The sequence below is a fragment of the Ambystoma mexicanum genome, chromosome 4p, assembly GCF_040938575.1.
Source record: "Ambystoma mexicanum isolate Mex_15411 chromosome 4p, UKY_AmexF1_1, whole genome shotgun sequence".
Taxonomy (NCBI): domain Eukaryota; kingdom Metazoa; phylum Chordata; class Amphibia; order Caudata; family Ambystomatidae; genus Ambystoma; species Ambystoma mexicanum.
This window is the reverse complement of record NC_090927.1, coordinates 1,270,500,356-1,270,522,108: the sequence shown is the minus strand read 5'-3', so window position 1 is coordinate 1,270,522,108 and position 21,753 is coordinate 1,270,500,356. Positions and strand designations below refer to the sequence as shown.

The following is a 21,753-nucleotide window of genomic DNA, read 5'->3' as shown; positions in this document are numbered from 1 at the left end:
TCAGATGTGATTAGTTGGGGAGGACTGTGGGGGTGCCATCACTTGAATCCACAAGTGGCTAAATCCATCTCTCCACTTGCAGGAGACTATTTCTACGGGTTAAGCAGACAAGATTAGGAGGGCAGATCCAGTCAGTCATCGCTGCACTACGCATCACATGGGTGGAGACCGCAGCTGTCCGGGTCCGACCGACGCCCCTGTGAGAGCCAGGTGAGCGTAACATTATGATACGTTTTCCGTAATGCGTTAGGGCTCTCTTTCTTGTCAGCTGCTCTCCTTGTTTACCGACGCTAGCTGCTTCTTGCTGGCATTGGAGTCAACGTGTAAGCACACATTTTTGTTTGTTTCATTTTTAACTTGCGGCGTCCCTTTCACCGCCTCAGCGGGTCCGCCGTATCTCTGCTTGCCTCCCCGGCCCGGAGTAATCCACTCGGGTCTCGGGGGGACAGCGCAGCCCCTAGCAGGGCGCGGAACCCCTGCGAGCCACCAGGGGGAATTTCTGCTTTCCCTGGTCCTTTTCTCCAGGCTCCAGCGGTCGTGTGAGCATTTCCACCCTCGAAATAGCAGTTAATTCGAGCGCCGGAGATGTCAATTACAATTTCTCTTCTGTCAGCATAACAAAACAAAAAAAAAAAAAACGAACAGAAGCAGAAGTACTTGGATATACCTGCTCTCAGCAGCATAAACAAGGTATAGGGTCAGGGAAAAGAACAGGAGTGAAATACTCCAATAAAAAAGTTAAAAAATAAGAAGCAGGAAATATATATAACATGATTACCTGATATGACTTAATAGTGTAACAACTGGGCTGTGAGAGAAGGCGATCAGGGAGCCCAGTAGAGAGAGAGAGAAAAAAAAGAGAGAGGTAAGGTGCTTAATCATCATGGCAGCACAATACTCCCCTCAATCAAACCAGGAATGGTCAGAATGTGAAGAGGATTCATGTAATATTGACTAAGTGGCTATGGAGAAAAGCCTTCAAAAGGTAATGGGATCCACCGTTGAAAACAGCAACAAAAAGGCTGTAACAGGCATGCTCCTGCTAAAACAGCAGTGCCTAGAGAACATGGAAGAGCGCATGGAGGGGCATCCCCGACAAGGGGAAAAAAGACCCAGAAGTGAAAGCACCTTACTCAAGGGGGATATAATCCGGCTCGCAAGAGTTCTCTGACCCCCCTCTCCCCCCCAAGCCAATCGATTCCTGCTACTGCTGCTGTATCTGACGCCTTCTCCAGGCTGAAACAAGCCTTTATGAGTAGGAAGGTAACCCCTTCCTTTGAAAGACCCTCTATCCCTGAGGAGGAAAACAGGGGTGTTAGACCCTCAAGCCCGGAGGGAGATGGACAGGGCATAGAAGATGAACAAAGTACAAGATTGTATGATGATGATTTATCACACTCTTCCTCAGATGAAGATATTCAGATCTGGGGTTCAAAACCCTCAAACTCAGGGATTGCGGCAGCCACCATCCCCAAGGGAAATACCAGGGAACAGCCACCTACTAAGGGGATGTTCCCTTCCGAAGATTTAATACATCCCAGGTCCACCGACTGGGAACCATCAGCCAGAACAACCGACTATATGTTTAACAGGCTGCGTAAGCCCCTTGACAAAGAGATCAGGGCGAGACTTCGGGCAGAATGCCCACATCCAGAGACCAGACAAAGTGGCTAGGACGCCGGAACTGGATTCAAAGATGTCGAGGGCTGCACACATCTCTTTACTGCGCCACAAGTGTATTTCAAAAACTTCGACTCAAGGTCATATTAAGAGTGGATTTATTAATAGCCCTTTTTGATAACACGTGTTTCGGCACACTCCTAGTGCCTTCCTCAGATCAGGGCAATGTCCATCGACTTTTCTGTCCACTACAAATAACGTATTTGGTGACTGAGTCCCATCAGACTCCAAACATTTTCTGACAAGTTCTGTTCTACTGCATCACGCGTCGGGTTTCTAAAATGGCGAAGTTTTTGAAATACACTTGTGGCGCAGTAAAGAGATGTGTGCAGCCCTCGATATCTTTTTCACAATCGGAGTGGGGGAACTCAATGTCTCCGTTTCTGCTGCACATACCATTGCGACACCACCAGATTTGGTGTACATAATTGAAGTCGCGGAGGTCAAAGAGTGATTTGCCCCAAAAAGTTCCCTATAAAAATTATGGATTCAAAGATGATCACGTTCTTGGGAAAACACATGAAAGATCCTAGGAAAGGCATCGACCGGGCCTGGAAGTCCTGTCAGGACAAGCTGCTGGACGTCACTGGTCCTCTTGCAAAGATTTTAGACCTGGCGTAAGAAGCCTCCAGCTCTTCAGACCCAATTGACCCAGTGATTCTCTCCAGTTGGGCTCAGAGAGCCATCTGCCTACTGGGAAAAGCGAGCTGCGCTATCTCCACCGAGCGCCGGAAGGGCATACTCTTCAAAATAGACTCAAAGTTAACAGAATTAGCAAACGCGGAGTCTGGCGCTGCCACTCAAGGCCTACTCTTTGCTGATCCTTTTATGAAGGAAATGTCTAAGTTTGTAGGTACCTTTACCGCATTGGACAAAGCCCAGGCCTCCATCAAGAGGGTTTTCACATCACAAATGTTCTCCAGGGCCGGTTGAGGTCGCTCTTCCGGCCGTTATTCCTTCGACAGAAGACCTCAATATCTCAGGGAGCAACAAAATGCCTGGCAAGAGCGCACCGATACCTTCTTTCCCTCAAGAGGACAAGGCAGAGGTCGCTACTGGAAGAGAGGACCTAATAATGTAGCCCAGCAACCCTCAGGTCAGTCTACTAATAGCAGCGCCGCTTGCACCCATTGGGGGGAGGCTAGCGCTCTTTACAAGTGCTTGGGACATTTTGTCAGGGACACAGCGCGCGTTCTGTGACTAGAATTTTTCACGCAGCCCTTTCAGGCCAGTCCCCCTGACCCCATAATGATGTCAGAGATATATCAGAGAGTGATTGACAGCGAAATTCACAGCCTATATCAGAAGCGGGCGATTCGCCCCTGCTCGACTTCGGGCGGCTTCTTGAGCCCAATCTTTCTAGTGCGCAAGAAGGAGAAGATGAGGCCCGTGATAAATATGAGAGCGCCCAAAGATTTTACAATTTATCGGCATTTCAAGATGGAAGGAATCCACATGCTCAGGGATCTTCTGAGACCAAACGACTTGCTCTTGCACCTGGACCTCAAGGATGCCTATCTCGCAGTGCCTATTCATCAGGCACACGTAAGTTACCTAGGATTCTCTTGGGAACACCAAGATTGGGAATTTACGAGTTTACCCTTCGGGCTCTCTTCAGCAACCTGTGAGTTAACCAAGCTGCTGAGACTGGTGGTAGCTCATCTAAGAGAAAAAATGCGTCCGACTGATAGTTTACCTGGACGACATTATTCTCATGGCTCAATCTCAGGAGCTATTGCAGGAACAGGTCAAGCTAGCCATAGATTAGCTTCACAGTCTCGGCTTCCTCATCAATTGGGAGAAGACAGTTCTTTGTCCTTCCAGGAATCTGGAATTTCTAGGGTTCGTAGTGGACACCCAAAATTCGCTGCTCCGTCTTCCAGCTGCCAAAATACATTCAACCAAAAGGGAGATTTGCAGGCTCCTACAGAAGGACTTAATCTCTCTGCGGGAGCTAGCGAGAGTAATAGGCCTTTTATCCTCGTCTATCCAAGCAATATTTCCAGGACCCCTTCATTACCGAGACTGCAAAGATTGAATGGTCATCACCTGAGGCGCAGCTGCTCTTATTCTCAACGCCTGACACTGTCTCCCCAGGTGGGAACAGATCTAAATTGGTGGCTCACACACATGGAGGCCTGGAACGGCAGGGCCATCTTCGGTTCCACCCCAGATATCATCATCAAATCAGATCCCAGTCGCTCCGGTTGGGGAGCGAGATGTGGCACTGTGGCCATAGGAGGGACTTGGTCTCCACAGGAGTTGGAGATGCACATAAACTGTCTGGAGCTCCTTGCGGGATAATTCACAGTTCGCTCGTTTGCCAGGAACAAAGTGAGCTGATGTATCTTACTAAAAATGGACAACATATCCACTGTAAGATACATCAATCACCTGGGTGGTACCAAGTCTCGTCTGCTAGAAAACTAGCCAAAGAATTTTGGCATTTCTGCCTAGATTTCCAGATTTCCGTCACAGCCGAATATGTTCCGGGTCTCAAGAATGTGACAGCAGATTGGCACTCTCGCCATTACATCGATTCCAGCGACTGGAGACTCAGCAGGAATATGTTTCTCCGCCTGCAACAGATCTGGGGTCCAATGTCCAAAGATCTTTTTCCATCTCGTCTCAAACCTCAGCTTCCAGTGTTCTACAGCTGGAGACCCGACCCAGCAGCCTCTGCGACAGATGCATTCCTATAGCCTTGGACAGGGGGAGTTCGCTACGTGTTTCCCCCCTTTTCCATGATAGCGAGGACCCTGGCGAAGGTCCGTCAGGACAAAACAGAGCTAGTCATTATAGCCCCAGTCTGGACTTATCAGACCTGGTATCCAGTTATTCTGGAACTCAATACGGATTCTCCAATCCTTCTACCTAGTCTCCAGATCTTCTATTGAATCCGCAGAGCCCAGCTCACCCCCTGCTCCTCTCCGGGTCCCTGACTCTTAATGGCTTGGAGGATTTCAGGGCGAGGTGGAGGACTCTGGGCGTGTCCCTCAAGGCAATCCATTTCATTGAGGAGAGCTGGGCCCCCGCTACCCTCAAGCGGTATTCCAACTCCTGGTACGCATGGAGGGTCTGGTGTCAAGACCGGGATTTTCATCCAGTTTCTCCAGCATGGGGTCTGGCATGGATTCACATGCTCATGAATATTCCCCGTCGTCAGGCTGGGAATCCTCGGTAAAGAAAAAATCAGTATCAGTTTCGTTTCTGATCTGTCTTTCGTAGTAGTAACCAATCACTGATCTCTGCGTCATACTGACCACAGCCAATGACTGCCCTCTACCTAAGCCCCGCTTCTGGCAGCCATCTTCAGATTTTTACCGCACGTTCAAGTGTTGGGATCCTCGTGCTATTGCTCTCGAGCGTTAGTGCTATTTTTTCACGTTTTTTCTCAAAAAATGTCTCTTTTTCGGTCAAAAGAGCCTCAAGCTCCACCGTTTCTTCATCCGATCAACGGGGACCCGTGTCGGATTCGTCTACGCCCCTCAAGGGTGAAGATTTCGTCGAGCCACGCTTTTGGCGGACTCCAGAAGTTTCTCAGGCCCATCTCTGACATGGCCCAGGAGAAGGGAAGCTCGACGCCCGGAAAGCTGTTCCGGGTCTGCCCTGGATGCCAGCTTCAGAATGTCTTTAAGGAGGGCGAACACTCCCTTTGTCTTTACTGTCTACATGAGGAGAAGTCGCACGTGGAGAAGGACTATGCGTTTTGCGGCAATATGTCGGAGCGGACCATGAACGACCGCCATCAATGTATGGCCAACTGGCTGGAAGGGAAGAGCCCGTCAGGCGAGAAGAAGGAGTCCGAGCGGTCTTCTAAGACCTTTGCGGACGCCCCGACGACGGTGGTCCAACACAAGGCCAAGCACTGCGAGTCCGCGGGCACCGGGAGCGCCGAACGGTCGGGCTCTACGGGCGCCAGGCAGGGCGCATCCTCCCCGGTGCCATCAACCACGAGCCAACGCTCTGGTTCAGGTAAGAGGAAGGCCGAGCACCCGGCGAAGCTCCTGAAGAGACCCCGGTCGAGCTCGAAGGCCCCATCGGAGTGGGGAGCGAGGCAGTGACCCTCCCCCCAAGGAGAAGGCGGTGAGCGCACGTAAGGTGATGAAAGCCTTAATCCATCCGGCCAAGGCCTCTATCGAGACAGTCGCGGCGGCCCTGGCTCAGGCTGTGGAGGCTACACCAGTGGTAGCGACCTCGGGGCTCAGAGTCTCCCTGCCACCGCGGAGGGAGTCCTCTTTTATGCCCATCGACAGGACCCCCGTGAAACCTCCGACGGAGAAGAAAAAGGGGGGGCAGGAGGTTGTCGTGGATTCGGCCTCAACCTCTGAGGAAGAGCTGATCGAAGTCTTAAGCCACAGCGTTGGCGTGGAAGAAGACCAGCCCGTCGGGAGGGACCCCGACGTCGGAGACGACGATAACGTCGAGGGTGCCGACGGGGCTCCTGACCGCCCGTCGGACTCCCCTCAACCAGTGCCGCAAGACAACTCGGCGGCCATTTTGTTGGCTATACAGTCCTTATGCTCGGAGATAAGGACGAGAGTGCCGTTACCACCAGCGGAGGAACCGCTCCCGACGGGGGACCCGGAGCCAGGCCCTTCTGGGAGCCCTCTCCCTAAGAGAAGAAGGATTCATCCTCCACCTCATTTTCAGCTATCGCGCCCTGTTCAGCCCTCCTCCCCGTCCACGACACGTGGGGATGATACAGGGACTGACATGGCCGCGACGGGTACAGACGACGAGGTTTACGACGAGGATCTGCCGTCGTCACCTCCCACCCGGGCTTCCCCGCCCGACGAGATTGGATCGTTTCACTCCATGATCGCCAGGGCATCCGAGCTTTTCCAGCTCTGCCCGGAAGAGAAGAAGAAGGAAGGTTTCCTTTATCAACGGCACGAGGCCAAGAGGAAGACGGTCCTCTCTGTACCTCTACTGGACGATATTTGGGATGAGGGCCTCGCCCTCCTCAAGAACCCATCCACGACGCCAGCTAGAAGGGATCGGTACGAGAAGAAGTACCGGGTCCCAGACGCGGCCCCCTTGTGCCTTCGGGCACAGCCGACCCCGGACTCGGTCGTCTCCGTGGCGGCCAGGAAGAAAGCGGGGGGGTGCGCGGCCTCTACGTCGACCTCCCCGCCGGACGGCGAGGGAAAGAAATTAGATACGATGGGATGCAGAGTCATCTCGTCTGCAGCGACGACGATTAAGGCGGCCAACGCCTTGGCTATCGTAGCCCGCTACGACAGGGAGTTGTGGTACAAACTGGCCCCCCTGCTGGACTTCCTACCGGACGACAAGAGGGCGGAAGCCCTAGAGATCTTGCAGGAAGGAGAGGTGGCGTTGGACCACTCCATTACAATTGCGACGGACATCGCTGACACTGGATTTCGCCAGTTGGGCAACGGCGTGTGCCTTAGACGGCGTGGATGGCTCAAGGCTACTGACTTCCGTCAGGACGTGCAGACCAGAGTCTTTGACATGCCGTTCGACGGAAACAATCTGTTTGGGAAAACAGTGGACGATTCCTGTCAAGCCATCAAGGCAGACACGGAGACGGCCCGGGCTCTTGGGGTTCTCCAGCAACGGCGGCCGCCCTTTCGGAGCGACGGGGGCAAACAGGGTGCCTCCAAAGGTTCCAGCGGCGGATTTTCCACCTACCGTCAAGCGGCCCGTTCGTCGTCACAGGAAGCTTACAGGGGACGAGGCAAGTCAGGCGGGCCCCGCCGTCGTCGCCAAGGAGGACAAGGCGGCAAAGCCTCGTCGAAGCAGGACTGAACCGGCCGTGGGGTCGGGCCCCCACCGAAGCACCCCTGTGGGAGGCCGGCTGGCGGGCTTCGTCAGCGTGTGGGAGTCCATCTCCACCGACCGTTGGGTGCTGGACGCCTTAGATCAGGGTCACGCGCTCGAGTTTCTAAAGAGGTGCCCGCGCGTCCCCCCTGTGGCCAGGAAAGAACATCACGTCCCTCAACTTCTCTTGGAGGTAAAGGCGATGCTCAAGAAGGGCGCCATCGAGCTTGTTCCAAAGAGGATTCGGGGCTCCGGAGTTTACTCAAGATACTTCCTCGTGAAGAAATAGACGGGAGGATGGCGCCCCATCCTGGACCTACGACGACTGAACAAATTCATCAAGGTACAGAAGTTCTGGATGGTCACCCTCCAACACGTCCTGGGTCAGCTGGAGGAGGGCGATTTCCTGTCGTCGTTGGATTTGGAGGATGCCTACTTCCATATTCCCATCCTAAAGGGACACCGAAAGTTTCTCAGGTTCGTGGTCCAAGGGCGTCACTATCAGTTCAGAGCCCTTCCCTTCGGATTGAGGTCGGCACCCAGGGTGTTCACCAAGTGCCTCGCACCGGTGGCGGCGCAGCTGCGCCGAGAGGGGATCCACGTCTACCCCTACCTGGACGACTGGCTCATCCGAGCGAAGACGAAGGAGCTCGCCGTGGAGCACACGGCAAGGACCTTCCAACTACTCACGGACCTGGGATTCTCCATAAACTACGCCAAGTCCCACCTGGTGCCCGCGCAAGACGCACTGTTTCTGGGAGCGAAGCTTGACACAGTGTCGCTTCTGGCCTCTCCGTCGGAGGAAAGGACGAGAGCCATCTTGGGCAAGGTGCAGCGGATGCTGGTTGCAGACGCGGCCAGAGTGAGGTCCATCAAGTCCCTCCTCGGAATGATGTCTTCTTGCATTTACCTCATCCGCCTGTGCAGGCTCCGGATGCGCCCGTTGCAGGAGTTCCTGGACGCGCGCTGGATCCAAACGACGGGCGGCTTCGAGGAGAGGATCACACTCGACGAGAGTTTCCGCCGAGCGGTCCGGTGGTGGGACACCCGCGCGCATCTGACGGCGGGCATGGACTTCCAGACCCCAGACCACCAGGAGACAGTGACCACGGATGCCTCCCTGGAAGGGTGGGGAGCGCACACCGAGAATCTGCACGCGAGAGGCCTCTGGCTCCCGACGGAGAAGTCCCTCCATATCAACGTCCTACAGCTCCGTGCAGTGTTCTGGGCCCTCAGGTCCTTCCTTCCGTCCCTCAAGGGCAAGGTGGTGAGGATCTTCACCGACAACACCACCACCATGTTTTACATCAGGAAACAGGGCGGAACCAGGTCCCCAGCACTGTCCAAGGAGGCGCAGGACCTGTGGCATTGGGCAGTCGCCCAGAGGATGTTTCTGGTGCCGTTTCATCTGGCAGGGATAAAAAACACCATCGCCGACTCACTCAGCAGGAAGCTGCGCTCGTGCCACGAGTGGGAACTACGGCAGGATCTAGTGGATCGCCTCTTCCGACGGTGGGGCACACCCCAGATTGACCTGTTCGCGACGGCGACGAACTCCAAGTGCCGGAGGTTCGCCAGCAGGTTTCCCCAGGCGAGGAGCATGGGCGATGCTTTCTCGTTCCCCTGGGAGGGCCTGTTCCTCTACGCGTTCCCTCCTTTGCCACTGCTAATCCGGCTCGTCAACCAGCTCAAGAGGTCACGGTGCAGGATGATCCTCGTCGCACCTGCGTGGCCGAGGCAGATATGGTTCCTGGACCTTCTGGACTTGTCAGCGTCCCCGCCAATCAAGCTGCCGGTGGACGCGGATCTGCTCTCCAGGGAAGGAGGCGCCATCCTCCACCACGACCCGAAATCGCTGAACTTGCAGGCCTGGCTCCTGCAGCGCTAGAGTTTGGAGGATACGACATACCGGCCGACTGCAGAGAGGTTCTTGCAAAGGCCAGGGCGTCCTCGACTCTTAAATGCTACGGACACAAATGGAAGAGGTTTTCTGTCTGGTGCCACGCACAGAAGATTAACCCTCTACGGATTACGGCTCCCCAGGTACTGCCGTACCTGCTGACGCTGGCCAAAGCTGGACTGGCACACGCGTCCATCAAGATTCATCTTGCTGCGATCTCCCGATACACCAGAACCACGGGCCGGTCGTCCCTGTGGTATCATCGTCTGGTGAAAGAGTTCATGAAGGGACTGTTCAGATCGTTCCCGCCGGTGAAGGCGCCGGCCCCGGCGTGGGAGCTCAACGTGGTGCTGACCAAGCTCATGGGACCTCCGTTCGAGCCTCTGCACTCGGCCCCGTTGAAGTTTCTGTCGTGGAAAACAGCGTTTCTTGTGGCCATCACCTCCGCACGACGGGTGGGAGAGATCCAGGCCCTTTCCTGCAAGGCCCCGTACTTGACTTTTCATGACACGAGGGTAGTGCTCAGGACGCACCCCTCCTTCATGCCCAAGGTACCGTCGGACTTCCATCTCAACGAACCCTTGGTGTTGCCTGTGTTCTTCCCGTCGCCTTCGTCGCCGGCTGAGAGGACTTTGCACTCGCTGGATGTGGCTAGAGCGCTGAAGTTCTACGTGGACCGCACGAAGTGTTTTCGGAAGACGTCACAACTCTTTGTGAACTTTGGACCTGTCAATCAGGGGAAGGCTCTCTCGAAGGCTTCCATTTCCAGATGGCTCTCCGGCTGTATCATGTACTGTCATCGGTTGGCAAACCGACCGCTCCCTGGCCGTCCGAGAGCCCATTCCACCAGAGCGATCGCAGCTACCATGGCGTTCCTTTCTGGTGTGCCCCTGCTGGACATATGCAGGGCTGCTACGTGGAGGTCGACGCACACCTTCACGAAATTCTACTGCGTCGATCGGGATTCCAGGGAGGAGTCCAGGGTCGGCCAAGCAGTGCTGCGCAACCTGTTCGCCTGAGGTGAGCCTGGTGAGGAGGTAAGATGCTTAATGTTGAGTTTGATGTAATGCTTAATGTTGAGCCTTTGCCACCTCCCGTGGTTGTGCATGTGTGTACTGCTATGTATTCTTTATTCATGAGCATGTGAATCCATGCCAGACCCCATGCTGGAGAAGGAACAAGTTACTTACCTGTAACTGTTGTTCTCCAGCATGGGTCTGGCATGGATTCACATGCGAACCCTCCCGCCTACCCCTCTGCGGCTCTTCACTTGGTCATACTGCCACTTAACGTGCTTCCAAATCTGAAGATGGCTGCCAGAGGCGGTGCTTAGGTAGAGGGCAGTCATTGGCTGTGGTCAGTATGACGCAGAGACCAGTGATTGGTTACTACTACGAAAGACAGACCAGAAACGAGACTGATACTGGTTTTTTCTTTACAGAGGATTCCCAGCCTGACGACGGGGAATATTCATGAGCATGTGAATCCATGCCAGACCCATGCTGGAGAAGAACAGTTACAGGTAAGTAACTTGTTCCTTTCTTTACCGAGGATTCCCAGCCTGACGACAGGGAATATTCATGAGCATGTGAATCCATGCCAGACCCATGCTGGAGAACAACAGTTACAGGTAAGTAACTTGTTCCTTCTTGCACCTCTTTATTCCATTTCTTCCTCCCTTTCTTTTCTTGGCTAGCTTCTCTTTCACTCCCAACTTAAATGTAACTTCCTCTGCCTAATCTTTAAATCTCTTCATGGACTAGCTCCCCTTACCTTACCTCTCTCCTTTCTTTCTACTCTCCTTCTCGCTCCCTCAGATCGGCTGATCTCTTCCTACTCACAGTACCTACTTCCCCTTGTGCTTCCTCTCATTTCCGTTCCTTTCAGCTTCCAGCCCCCATCACTGGAACTCCATCCGTTCCATTTCCACTTACCCTTCTTTCCATGCCTTCTTGAAATCTTTCCTTCTTCGCCCCCCCTAACTCCCCTCCTTCTCCTATTATCGCTCTCCTTTATCTCTACCCTCCTTCCTACTTCCCCTCTTCTTCCCTTTCTTTCTCATCCCTCCTTCCCTCCTCCTGTTATCTCTGTATTCTTCCCCCGCTCTGACCTCTCTTTCTACTTCTCCAGCATGGGGTCTGGCATGGATTCACATGCTCATGAATATTCCCCGTCGTCAGGCTGGGAATCCTCGGTAAAGAAAAAACCAGTATCAGTTTCGTTTCTGATCTGTCTTTCGTAGTAATAACCAATCACTGGTCTCTGCGTCATACTGACCACAGCCAATGACTGCCCTCTACCTAAGCACCGCCTCTGGCAGCCATCTTCAGATTTTTACCGCACGTTCATGTGTTGGGATCCTCGTGCTATTGCTCTCGAGCGTTAGTGCAAATTTTTCACGTTTTTTTTCTCAAAACTTCGTTTTTTCCGGTCAAAAGAGCCTCAAGCTCCACCGACTCTCCATCCGATCAACGGGGACCCGTGTCGGATTCGTCTGCGCCCCTCAAGGGTGAAGATTTCGTCGAGCTACGTTTTGGAGGACTCCAGAAGCTTCTCAGGCCCGGACATGGCCCAGGAGAAGGGAAGCTCGACGCCCGGAAAGCTGTTCAGGGTCTGCCCTGGATGCCAGCTGCAGAACGTCTTTAAGGAGGACGAACACTCCTTTTGTCTCTACTGCTTACATGAGGACAAGACGCACGTGGAGAAGGACTGTGCGTTTTGCGGCAATATGTCGGAGCGGACCATGAAGGACCGCCACCAACGCCTCGCCAACTGGCTGGAAGGGAAGAAACCGTCAGGCGAGAAGAAGAGGAAGAAATCCGAGCGGTCTTCTAAGACCTTTGAGGACGCCCCGGCGACGGGGGTCCAACACAAGGCCAAGCACCGCGAGTCCGCTGGCACCGGGAGCGCCGAACGGTCGGGCTCTACGGGCGCCAGGCAGGGCGCACCCTCCCCGGCACCTTCAGCCACGAGCCAACGCTCTGGGTCGGGTAAGAGGAAGGGCGAGCACCCGGCGAAGCTCCTGGAGAGGCCCCGGTCGAGCTCGAAGGCCCCATCGGAGGGGGAGCGAGGCAGTGTCCCCCCCCTCAAGGATAAGGCGGTGAGCGCACCTAAGGTGGTGAAGGCCTTAATCCATCCGGCCAAGCCCTCTATCGATACTGTCGCGGCGGCCCTGGCTCAGCCTGTGGAGGCTATACCAGTGGTGGCGTCCTCGGGGCTCAGAGTCTCCCCGCCACCTCGGAGGGAGTCCTCTTTTGGGCCCATCGATAGGACCCCCGTGAAATCCCCGGCGGGGAAGAAAAAGGGGGGGCAGGGCGTCGTCGTAGATTCGGCTTCAGAGGAAGAGCTGATCGAGGTCTTAAGCCACGGCCTGGGCGCTGATGAAGACCGGCCCGTCGGGATGGAGCCCGACGCAGGTGACGACGACAGCGTCGAGGGTGCCGACGGGGCCGCTGATCGCCCGTCGGATTCCCCTCTGCCAGCGCCGCAAGACAACTCGGCGGCCATTTTGTTGGCTATACAGTCCTTATGCTCAGAGATAAGGACGAGACTACCGTTGCCGACGGAGGAGCCTCTCCCGTCGGGGGATCCTGAACCGGGACCTTCGGGTGTTCCCCCTCCCAAGAAAAGAAGGATTCACCCTCCACCTCCTTTTCAGCCATCGCGACCCGTCCAGCCCTCCTCCCCGTCCACCCAAGGGGATGATACGGGGACTGACATGGCAGCGACGGGTACGGACGACGAGGTATACGACGAGGATCTCCCGTCGTCACCTCCCACCAGGGCCTCTCCGCCCGACGAGATTGGATCGTTCCACTCCATGATCGCCAGGGCATCCGAGCTTTTCCAACTCTGCCCTGAGGAGAAGAAAAGGGAAGGATTCCTTTATCAACGGCGCGAGGCCAATAGGAAGACGGTCCTCGCGGTGCCTCTACTGGACGACATTTGGGATGAGGGCCTCGCCCTCCTCAAGAACCCTTCCACGACGCCAGCTAGAAGAGACCGGTACGAAAAGAAGTACCGGGTCCCGGACGCGGCCCCCCTGTGCCTCCGGGCGCAGCCTACCCCAGACTCCGTCGTCTCCGCGGCGGCCAGGAAGAAAGCGGGGGGGTGCGGCCTCCACATCGACTTCCCCACCGGACGGCGAGGGAAAGAAATTGGACGCTATGGGACGCAGGGTCATCTCGTCTGCAGCGACGACGATTAAAGCGGCCAACGCCTTGGCTATCGTGGCCCGCTACGACAGGGAGCTATGGTACAAACTGGCTCCCCTGCTGGACTTCCCACCGGACGACAAGAGGGCGGATGCCCTGGAGATCCTACAGGAAGGTGAGGTGGCGTCGGACCACGCCATCACTATTGCGACGGACATCGCCGACACTGGGTTTCGCCAGTTGGGCAACGGCGTGTGCCTTAGGCGGCGTGGATGGCTCAAGGCTACGGACTTCCGTCAAGACGTACAGACCAGAGTCCTGGACATGCCGTTCGATGGGAACAACCTGTTTGGGAAAACAGTGGACGATTCCCTTCAGGCCATTAAAGCGGACACTGAGACGGCCCGGGCCCTTGGGGTTCTACAGCAACGACGGACGCCCTTTCTGAGCAGCGGAGGCAAGGGCGCCTCCAAAGGTTCCGGCGGCGGTTTCTCTACCTACCGTCAAGCGGCCCACTCATCGTCTCAAGAGGCCTACAGAGGACGAGGCAAGTCTGGAGGACCCCGCCGTCGTCGTCAAGGAGGTCAAGGCGGCAAAGCCTCGTCGAAACAGGATTGAACCGGCCGTGGGGTCGGGCCCCCACCGAAGCACCCCGGTGGGAGGCCGGCTGGCGAGCTTCGTCAGCGTGTGGGAGTCCATCTCCACCGACCGTTGGGTGCTGGACGCCTTGGCCCGGGGCCACGTGCTCGAGTTTCAAAGAAGGTGCCCGCGCGTCCCCCCCGTGGCCAGGAGAGAGCTTCACATCCCTCAGCTTCTCCTGGAGGTAAAGGCGTTGCTCAGGAAGGGCGCCATCGAACTCGTCCCAAAGAGGCTTCGGGGCTCCGGAGTTTACTCGAGATACTTCCTCGTGAAGAAGAAGACGGGAGGATGGCGCCCCATCCTAGACCTGCAACGTCTGAACAAGTTCATCAAGGCACAGAAGTTCCGGATGGTCACCCTCCAGCACGTCCTGGGTCAGCTGGAGGAAGGAGACTTCCTGTCGTCGTTGGATTTGGAGGATGCCTACTTCCATATTCCCATCCAAAAGGGGCACCGAAAATTCCTCAGGTTTGTGGTCCAAGGGCGTCACTACCAGTTCAAAGCCCTCCCCTTCGGACTACGGTCGGCACCCAGGGTATTTACCAAGTGCCTTGCACCGGTGGCGGCGCAGCTGCGCCGCGAGGGGATCCACGTCTACCCCTACCTGGCCGACTGGCTCATCCGAGCCAAGACGAGGGAGCTCGCCGTGGAGCACACGGCAAGGACCGTCCAACTTCTCACGGACCTGGGATTCTCTGTGAACTACGCCAAGTCCCACCTGGTTCCCGCGCAAAACGCACTGTTTCTGGGAGCGAAGCTCGACACAGTGTGCCTTCTGGCCTCCCCGTCGGAGGAAAGGACCAGGTCCATCCTGGGCAAGGTACAGCGGATGTTGGTTTCCGACGCGGCCAAGGTGAGGTCCATCAAGTCCCTCCTCGGAATGATGTCCTCTTGCATCTACCTCATTCCCATGTGCAGGCTCCGGATGCGCCCGTTGCAGGAGTTCCTGGACGCGCGCTGGATCCAAACGACGGGCGGCTTCGAGGAGAGGATCACACTCGACGAGAGTTTCCGCCGAGCGGTCCGGTGGTGGGGCACCCGCGCGCATCTGACGGCGGGCATGGACTTCCAGACCCCAGACCACCAGGAGACAGTGACCACGGATGCCTCCCTGGAAGGGTGGGGAGCGCACACCGAGAATCTGCACGCGAGAGGCCTCTGGCTCCCGACGGAGAAGTCCCTCCATATCAACGTCCTACAGCTCCGTGCAGTGTTCTGGGCCCTCAGGTCCTTCCTTCCGTCCCTCAAGGGCAAGGTGGTGAGGATCTTCACCGACAACACCACCACCATGTTTTACATCAGGAAACAGGGCGGAACCAGGTCCCCAGCACTGTCCAAGGAGACGCAGGACCTGTGGCATTGGGCAGTCGCCCAAAGGATGTTTCTGGTGCCGTTTCATCTGGCAGGGATGAAAAACACCATCACCGACTCACTCAGCAGGGAGCTGCGCTCGTGCCACGAGTGGGAAATACGGCAGGATCTAGTGGATCGCCTCTTCCGACGGTGGGGCACACCCCAGATCGACCTGTTCGCGACGGCGACGAACTCCAAGTGCCGGAGGTTCGCCAGCAGGTTTCCCCAGGCGAGGAGCATGGGCGATGCTTTCTCGTTCCCCTGGGAGGGCCTGTTCCTCTACGCGTTCCCTCCTTTGCCACTGCTAATCCGGCTCGTCAACCAGCTCAAGAGGTCACGGTGCAGGATGATCCTCGTCGCACCTGCGTGGCCGAGGCAGATATGGTTCCCGGACCTTCTGGACTTGTCAGCGTCCCCGCCAATCAAGCTGCCGGTGGACGCGGATCTACTCTCCAGGGAAGGAGGCGCCATCCTCCACCACGACCCGAAATCGCTGAACTTGCAGGCCTGGCTCCTGCAGCGCTAGAGTTTGGAGGATACGACATACCGGCCGACTGCAGAGAGGTTCTTGCAAAGGCCAGGGCGTCCTCGACTCTTAAATGCTACGGACACAAATGGAAGTGGTTCTCTGTCTGGTGCCACGCACAGAAGATTAACCCTCTACGGATTACGGCTCCCCAGGTACTGCCGTACCTGCTGACGCTGGCCAAAGCTGGACTGGCACACGCGTCCATCAAGATTCATCTTGCTGCGATCTCCCGATACACCAGAACCACGGGCCGGACGTCCCTGTGGTCTCATCGTCTGGTGAAAGAGTTCATGAAGGGACTGTTCAGATCGTTCCCGCCGGTGAAGGCACCGGCCCCGGCGTGGGAGCTCAACGTGGTGCTGACCAAGCTCATGGGACCTCCGTTCGAGCCTCTGCACTCGGCCCCGTTGAAGTTTCTGTCGTGGAAAACAACGTTTCTTGTGGCCATCACCTCCACAGGACGGGTGGGAGAGATCCAGGCCCTTTCCTGCAAGGCCCCGTACTTGACTTTTCACGACACGAGGGTAGTGCTCAGGACGCACCCCTCCTTCATGCCCAAGGTACCGTCGGACTTCCATCTCAACTAACCCTTCGTGTTGCCTGTGTTCTTCCCGTCGCCTTCGTCGCCGGCTGAGAGGACTTTGCACTCGCTGGATGTGGCTAGAGCGCTGAAGCTCTACCTGGACCGCACAAAGTGTTTTCGGAAGACGTCACAACTCTTTGTGAACTTTGGACCTGTCAATCAGGGGAAGGCTCTCTCGAAGGCTTCCATTTCCAGATGGCTCTCCGGCTGTATCATGTACTGTCATCGGTTGGCAAACCGACCGCTGCCTGGCCGTCCGAGAGCCCATTCCACCAGAGCGATCGCAGCTACCACGGCGTTCCTTTCTGGTGTGCCCCTGCTGGACATATGCAGGGCTGCTAAGTGGAGGTCGACGCACACCTTCACGAAATTCTACTGCGTCGATCGGGATTCCAGGGAGGAGTCCAGGGTCGGCCAAGCAGTGCTGCGTAACCTGTTCGCCTGAGGTGAGCCTGGTGAGGAGGTAAGATGCTTAATGTTGAGTTTGATGTAATGCTTAATGTTGAGCCTTTGCCACCTCCCGCGGTTGTGCATGTGTGTACTGCTATGTATTCTTTATTCATGAGCATGTGAATCCATGCCAGACCCCATGCTGGAGAAGGAACAAGTTACTTACCTGTAACTGTTGTTCTCCAGCATGGGTCTGGCATGGATTCACATGCGAACCCTCCCGCCTACCCCTCTGCGGCTCTTCACTTGGTCATACTGCCACTTCACGTGCTTCCAAATCTGAAGATGGCTGCCAGAGGCGGTGCTTAGGTAGAGGGCAGTCATTGGCTGTGGTCAGTATGACGCAGAGACCAGTGATTGGTTATTAATACGAAAGACAGATCAGAAACGAAACTGATACTGGTTTTTTCTTTACCGAGGATTCCCAGCCTGACGACGGGGAATATTCATGAGCATGTGAATCCATGCCAAACCCATGCTGGAGAACAACAGTTACAGGTAAGTAACTTGTTCCTTCCCTTTCTTTTTCCTCTTATCCATTCCTCCTTCAGAACTGGTCAATTGATCTGCATACTGTTTTTGATGGTTTGTTTCATGTCTTTGTAACTTTATGCTTCTTGTTTACTATGTATTCTTGTTGTATTGTAAAGCGCTTTGGCGTAAAGCGCTATATAAACCTAATAAATACAAGTTTAAAAAGCAATTGAGAAGTGGCACAATTACTAATCATGGAGCACAAAAAAGCCTACAGCATCTGGTATTCCTAGGCTGTCTCCCATCCAGGTACTAACTAGGCCCAATACTGCTTTGCTTTTGAGATCAGACGAGATCAAGTGCATTCAGCGTGGCGTGGCCATAGGCTCTGGGCCTCGTGAGTTTTGCACTGCTAAGCATCTGGTCGGCTAGACCATGTAATTTTGAAGGACAATTGAGAAATGGCTCACTTCCTGAACATGGAGCACAAGAAGAGCCTACAGCACATGGTATTGTCAGACAGTCTCCCATCCAGGTACTAACTAGGCCCGACACTGCTTAACTGCCAAGGTCAGACGCGATTGGGTGCATTCAGTGTGGTGTGGCCGTAGGATTTGGTCCGAGTGAGTTTTGTCCTGTTAAGCATCTAGTCGGCTAGACCATGCAGTTTTGAAAGACAATTGAGAAATGGTTCACTTCCTGAACATGGAGGACAAAAAAGCCTACATCACCTGGTATTCCCAGGCGGTCTCTCATCCAGGTACAAATTAAGCCTCACACTGCTTAGCTACCGAGATCGGGTGCATTCAGTTTGGTGTAGCCGTAACCTCTGGGTTTTGTGAGTTTTGTCCTGTTAAGCATCTAGTCGACTAGACAATGCAGTTTTTGAAAGACAATTGAGAAATGGCTCACTTCCCGAACATGGAACGCAAAAAAGTCTACAGCACATGGTATTCCCAGGCAGTCTCCCATCCAGGTACTAACTAGGCACAACACTGCTTAGCGTCTGAGATCAGATGAATTCGGGCACATTCAGTGTGGTGTGGCCGTAGGCTTTGGTTCTAGTGAGTTTTGTCCTGTTAAGCATCTAGTCGGCTAGAACATGCAGTTTTGAAAGACAATTGAGAAATGGCTCACTTCTCCAGCATGGGGTCTGGCATGGATTCACATGCTCATGAATATTCCCCGTCGTCAGGCTGGGAATCCTCGGTAAAGAAAAAACCAGTATCAGTTTCGTTTCTGATCTGTCTTTCGTAGTAATAACCAATCACTGGTCTCTGCGTCATACTGACCACAGCCAATGACTGCCCTCTACCTAAGCACCGCCTCTGGCAGCCATCTTCAGATTTTTACCGCACGTTCATGTGTTGGGATCCTCATGCTATTGCTCTCGAGCGTTAGTGCTATTTTTTCACGTTTTTTCTCAAAAACTTCGTTTTTTTCGGTCAAAAGAGCCTCAAGCTCCACCGACTCTCCATCCGATCAACGGGGACCCGTGTCGGATTCGTCTGCGCCCCTCAAGGGTGAAGATTTCGTCGAGCTACGCTTTTGGAGGACTCCAGAAGTTTCTCAGGCCCGGACATGGCCCAGGAGAAGGGAAGCTCGACGCCCTGAAAACTGTTCAGGATCTGCCCTGGATGCCAGCTCCAGAACGTCTTTAAGGAGGACGAACACTCCTGTTGTCTCTACTGCTTACATGAGGGCAAGACGCACGTGGAGAAGGACTGTGCGTTTTGCGGCAACATGTCGGAGCGGACCATGAAGGACCGCCATCAACGTCTCGCCAACTGGCTGGAAGGGAAGAGCCCGTCCGGCGAGAAGAAGAGGAAGAAATCCGAGCGGTCTTCTAAGACCTTTGAGGACGCCCCGGCGACGGGGGTCCAACATAAGGCCAAGCACCGCGAGTCCGCTGGCACCGGGAGCGCCGAACCGTCGGGCTCTACGGGCGCCAGGCTGGGCGCACCCTCCCCGGCACCATCAACCACGAGCCAACGCTCTGGGTCGGGTAAGAGGAAGGCCGAGCACCCGGCGAGGCTCCTGGAGAGGCCCCGGTCGAGCTCGAAGGCGGAGGGGGAGCGAGGCAATGTCCCCCCCCCTCAAGGATAAGGCGGTGAGCGCACCTAAGGTGGTGAAGGCCTTAATCCATCCGGCCAAGCCCTCTATCGAAGCTGTCGCGGCGGCCCTGGCTCATCCTGTGGAGGCTACACCAGTGGTGGCGACCTCGGCGCTCAGAGTCTCCCTGACACCTCGGAGGGAGTCTTCTTCTGTGCCCATCGATAGGACCCCCGTGAAATCCCCCGTGGGGAAGAAAAAGGGGGGGCAGGGCGTCGTCGTAGATTCGGCCTCAACCTCGGAGGAGGAGCTGGTCGAGGTCTTAAGCCACGGCCTCGGCGTGGAAGAAGACCGGCCCGTCGGGATGGATCCCGACGCAGGTGACGACGACATCGTCGAGGGTACCGACGGGGCCCCTGATCGCCCGCCGGATTCCCCTCTGCCAGCGCCGCGAGACAGCTCGGCGGCCATTTTGTTGGCTATACAGTCCTTATGCTCAGAGATAAGGACGAGACTACCGTTGCCGACGGAACCTCTCCCGTCGGGGGACCCAGAACCGGGACCTTCTGGGGTTCCCCTTACCAAGAAAAGAAGGATCCACCCTCCTCCTCCTTTTCAGCCGTCGCGCCCCTTCCAGCCCTCCTCCCCGTCCACCCGAGGGGATGATACTGGGACTGACACGGCAGCGACGGGTACGGACGACGTGGTATACGACGAGGATGTACCGTGGTCGCCTCCCACCAGGGCTTCTCCGCCCGACGAGATTGGATCGTTCCACTCCATGATCGCCAGGGCATCCAAGCTTTTCCAACTCTGCCCTGAGGAGAAGAAGAAGGAAGGTTTCCTTTATCAGCGGCGCGAGGCCAAGACGAAGACGGTCCTTGCAGTGCCTCTATTGGACGACATTTGGGATGAGGGCCTCACCCTCCTCAAGAACCCTTCCACGACGCCAGCTAGAAGAGACCGGTACGAGAAAAAGTACCGGGTCCCGGACACGGCCCCCATGTGCCTCCGGGCGCAGCCTACCCCGGACTCCGTCGTCTCCGCGGCGGCCAGGAACAAAGCGGGGGGGGGGTGCGGCCTCCACATCGACTTCCCCACCGGACGGCGAGGGAAAGAAATTGGACGCTATGGGACGCAGGGTCATCTCGTCTGCAGCGACGACGATCAAAGCTGCCAACGCCTTGGCTATCGTGGCCCGATACGACAGGGAGCTCTGGTACAAACTGGCTCCCCTGCTGGACTTCTTGCCGGACGACAAGAGGGCAGAGGCCCTGGAGATCCTGCAGGAAGGTGAGGTGGCTTCGGACCACGCCATTACCGTTGCGACGGACATCGCCGACACTGGGTTCCGCCAGTTGGGCAACGGCGTTTGCCTTAGGCGGCGTGGATGGCTCAAGGCTACGGACTTCCGTCAAGACGTTCAGACCAGAGTCCTGGACATGCCCTTCGATGGGAACAACCTGTTTGGGAAAACAGTGGACGATTCCCTTCAGGCCATTAAAGCGGACACCGAGACGGCCCGGGCCCTTGGAGTTCTGCAACAACGACGGACGCCCTTTCGGAGCAGCAGAGGCAAGGGCGCCTCCAAAGGTTCCGGCGGCGGTTTCTCCTCCTACCGTCAAGCGGCCCGCTCGTCGTTTCAGGAGGCCTACAGAGGACGAGGCAAGTCTGGCGGACCCCGCCGTCGTCGCCAAGGACAAGGCGTCAAAGCCTCGTCGAAGCAGGATTGAAACGGCCGTGGGGTCGGGCCCCCACCGAAGCACTCCGGTGGGAGGCCGGCTGGCGAGCTTCGTCAGCGTGTGGGAGTCCATCTCCACCGACCGTTGGGTGCTGGACGCCTTGGCCCGGGGCCACGCGCTCGAGTTTCAAAGGAAGTGTCCGCGCGTCCCCCCCGTGGCCAGGAAAGAACTTCACGTCCCTCAACTTCTCCTGGAGGTAAAGGCGATGCTCAGGAAGGGCGCCATCGAACTCGTCCCAAAGAGGCTTCGGGGCTCCGGAGTTTACTCGAGATACTTCCTCGTGAAGAAGAAGACGGGGGGATGGCGCCCCATCCTGGACCTGCGACGTCTGAACAAGTTCATCAAGGCGCAAAAGTTCCGGATGGTCACCCTCCAGCACGTCCTGGGTCAGCTGGAGGAAGGAGACTTCC

General features: G+C 55.9%; 3 pseudogenes; all 3 read right to left on the bottom strand.

Moving 5' to 3' along the window:
- Positions 1-17,817: 17,817 nt before the first annotated feature.
- On the bottom strand, positions 17,818-17,936 carry LOC138458188 (5S ribosomal RNA; annotated as a pseudogene).
- Positions 17,937-18,043: 107 nt separating this feature from the next.
- On the bottom strand, positions 18,044-18,162 carry LOC138458223 (5S ribosomal RNA; annotated as a pseudogene).
- A 322-nt stretch (positions 18,163-18,484) lies between these two features.
- Positions 18,485-18,603, bottom strand: LOC138459347 (5S ribosomal RNA; annotated as a pseudogene).
- Between the last annotated feature and the right edge of the window lie 3,150 nt (positions 18,604-21,753).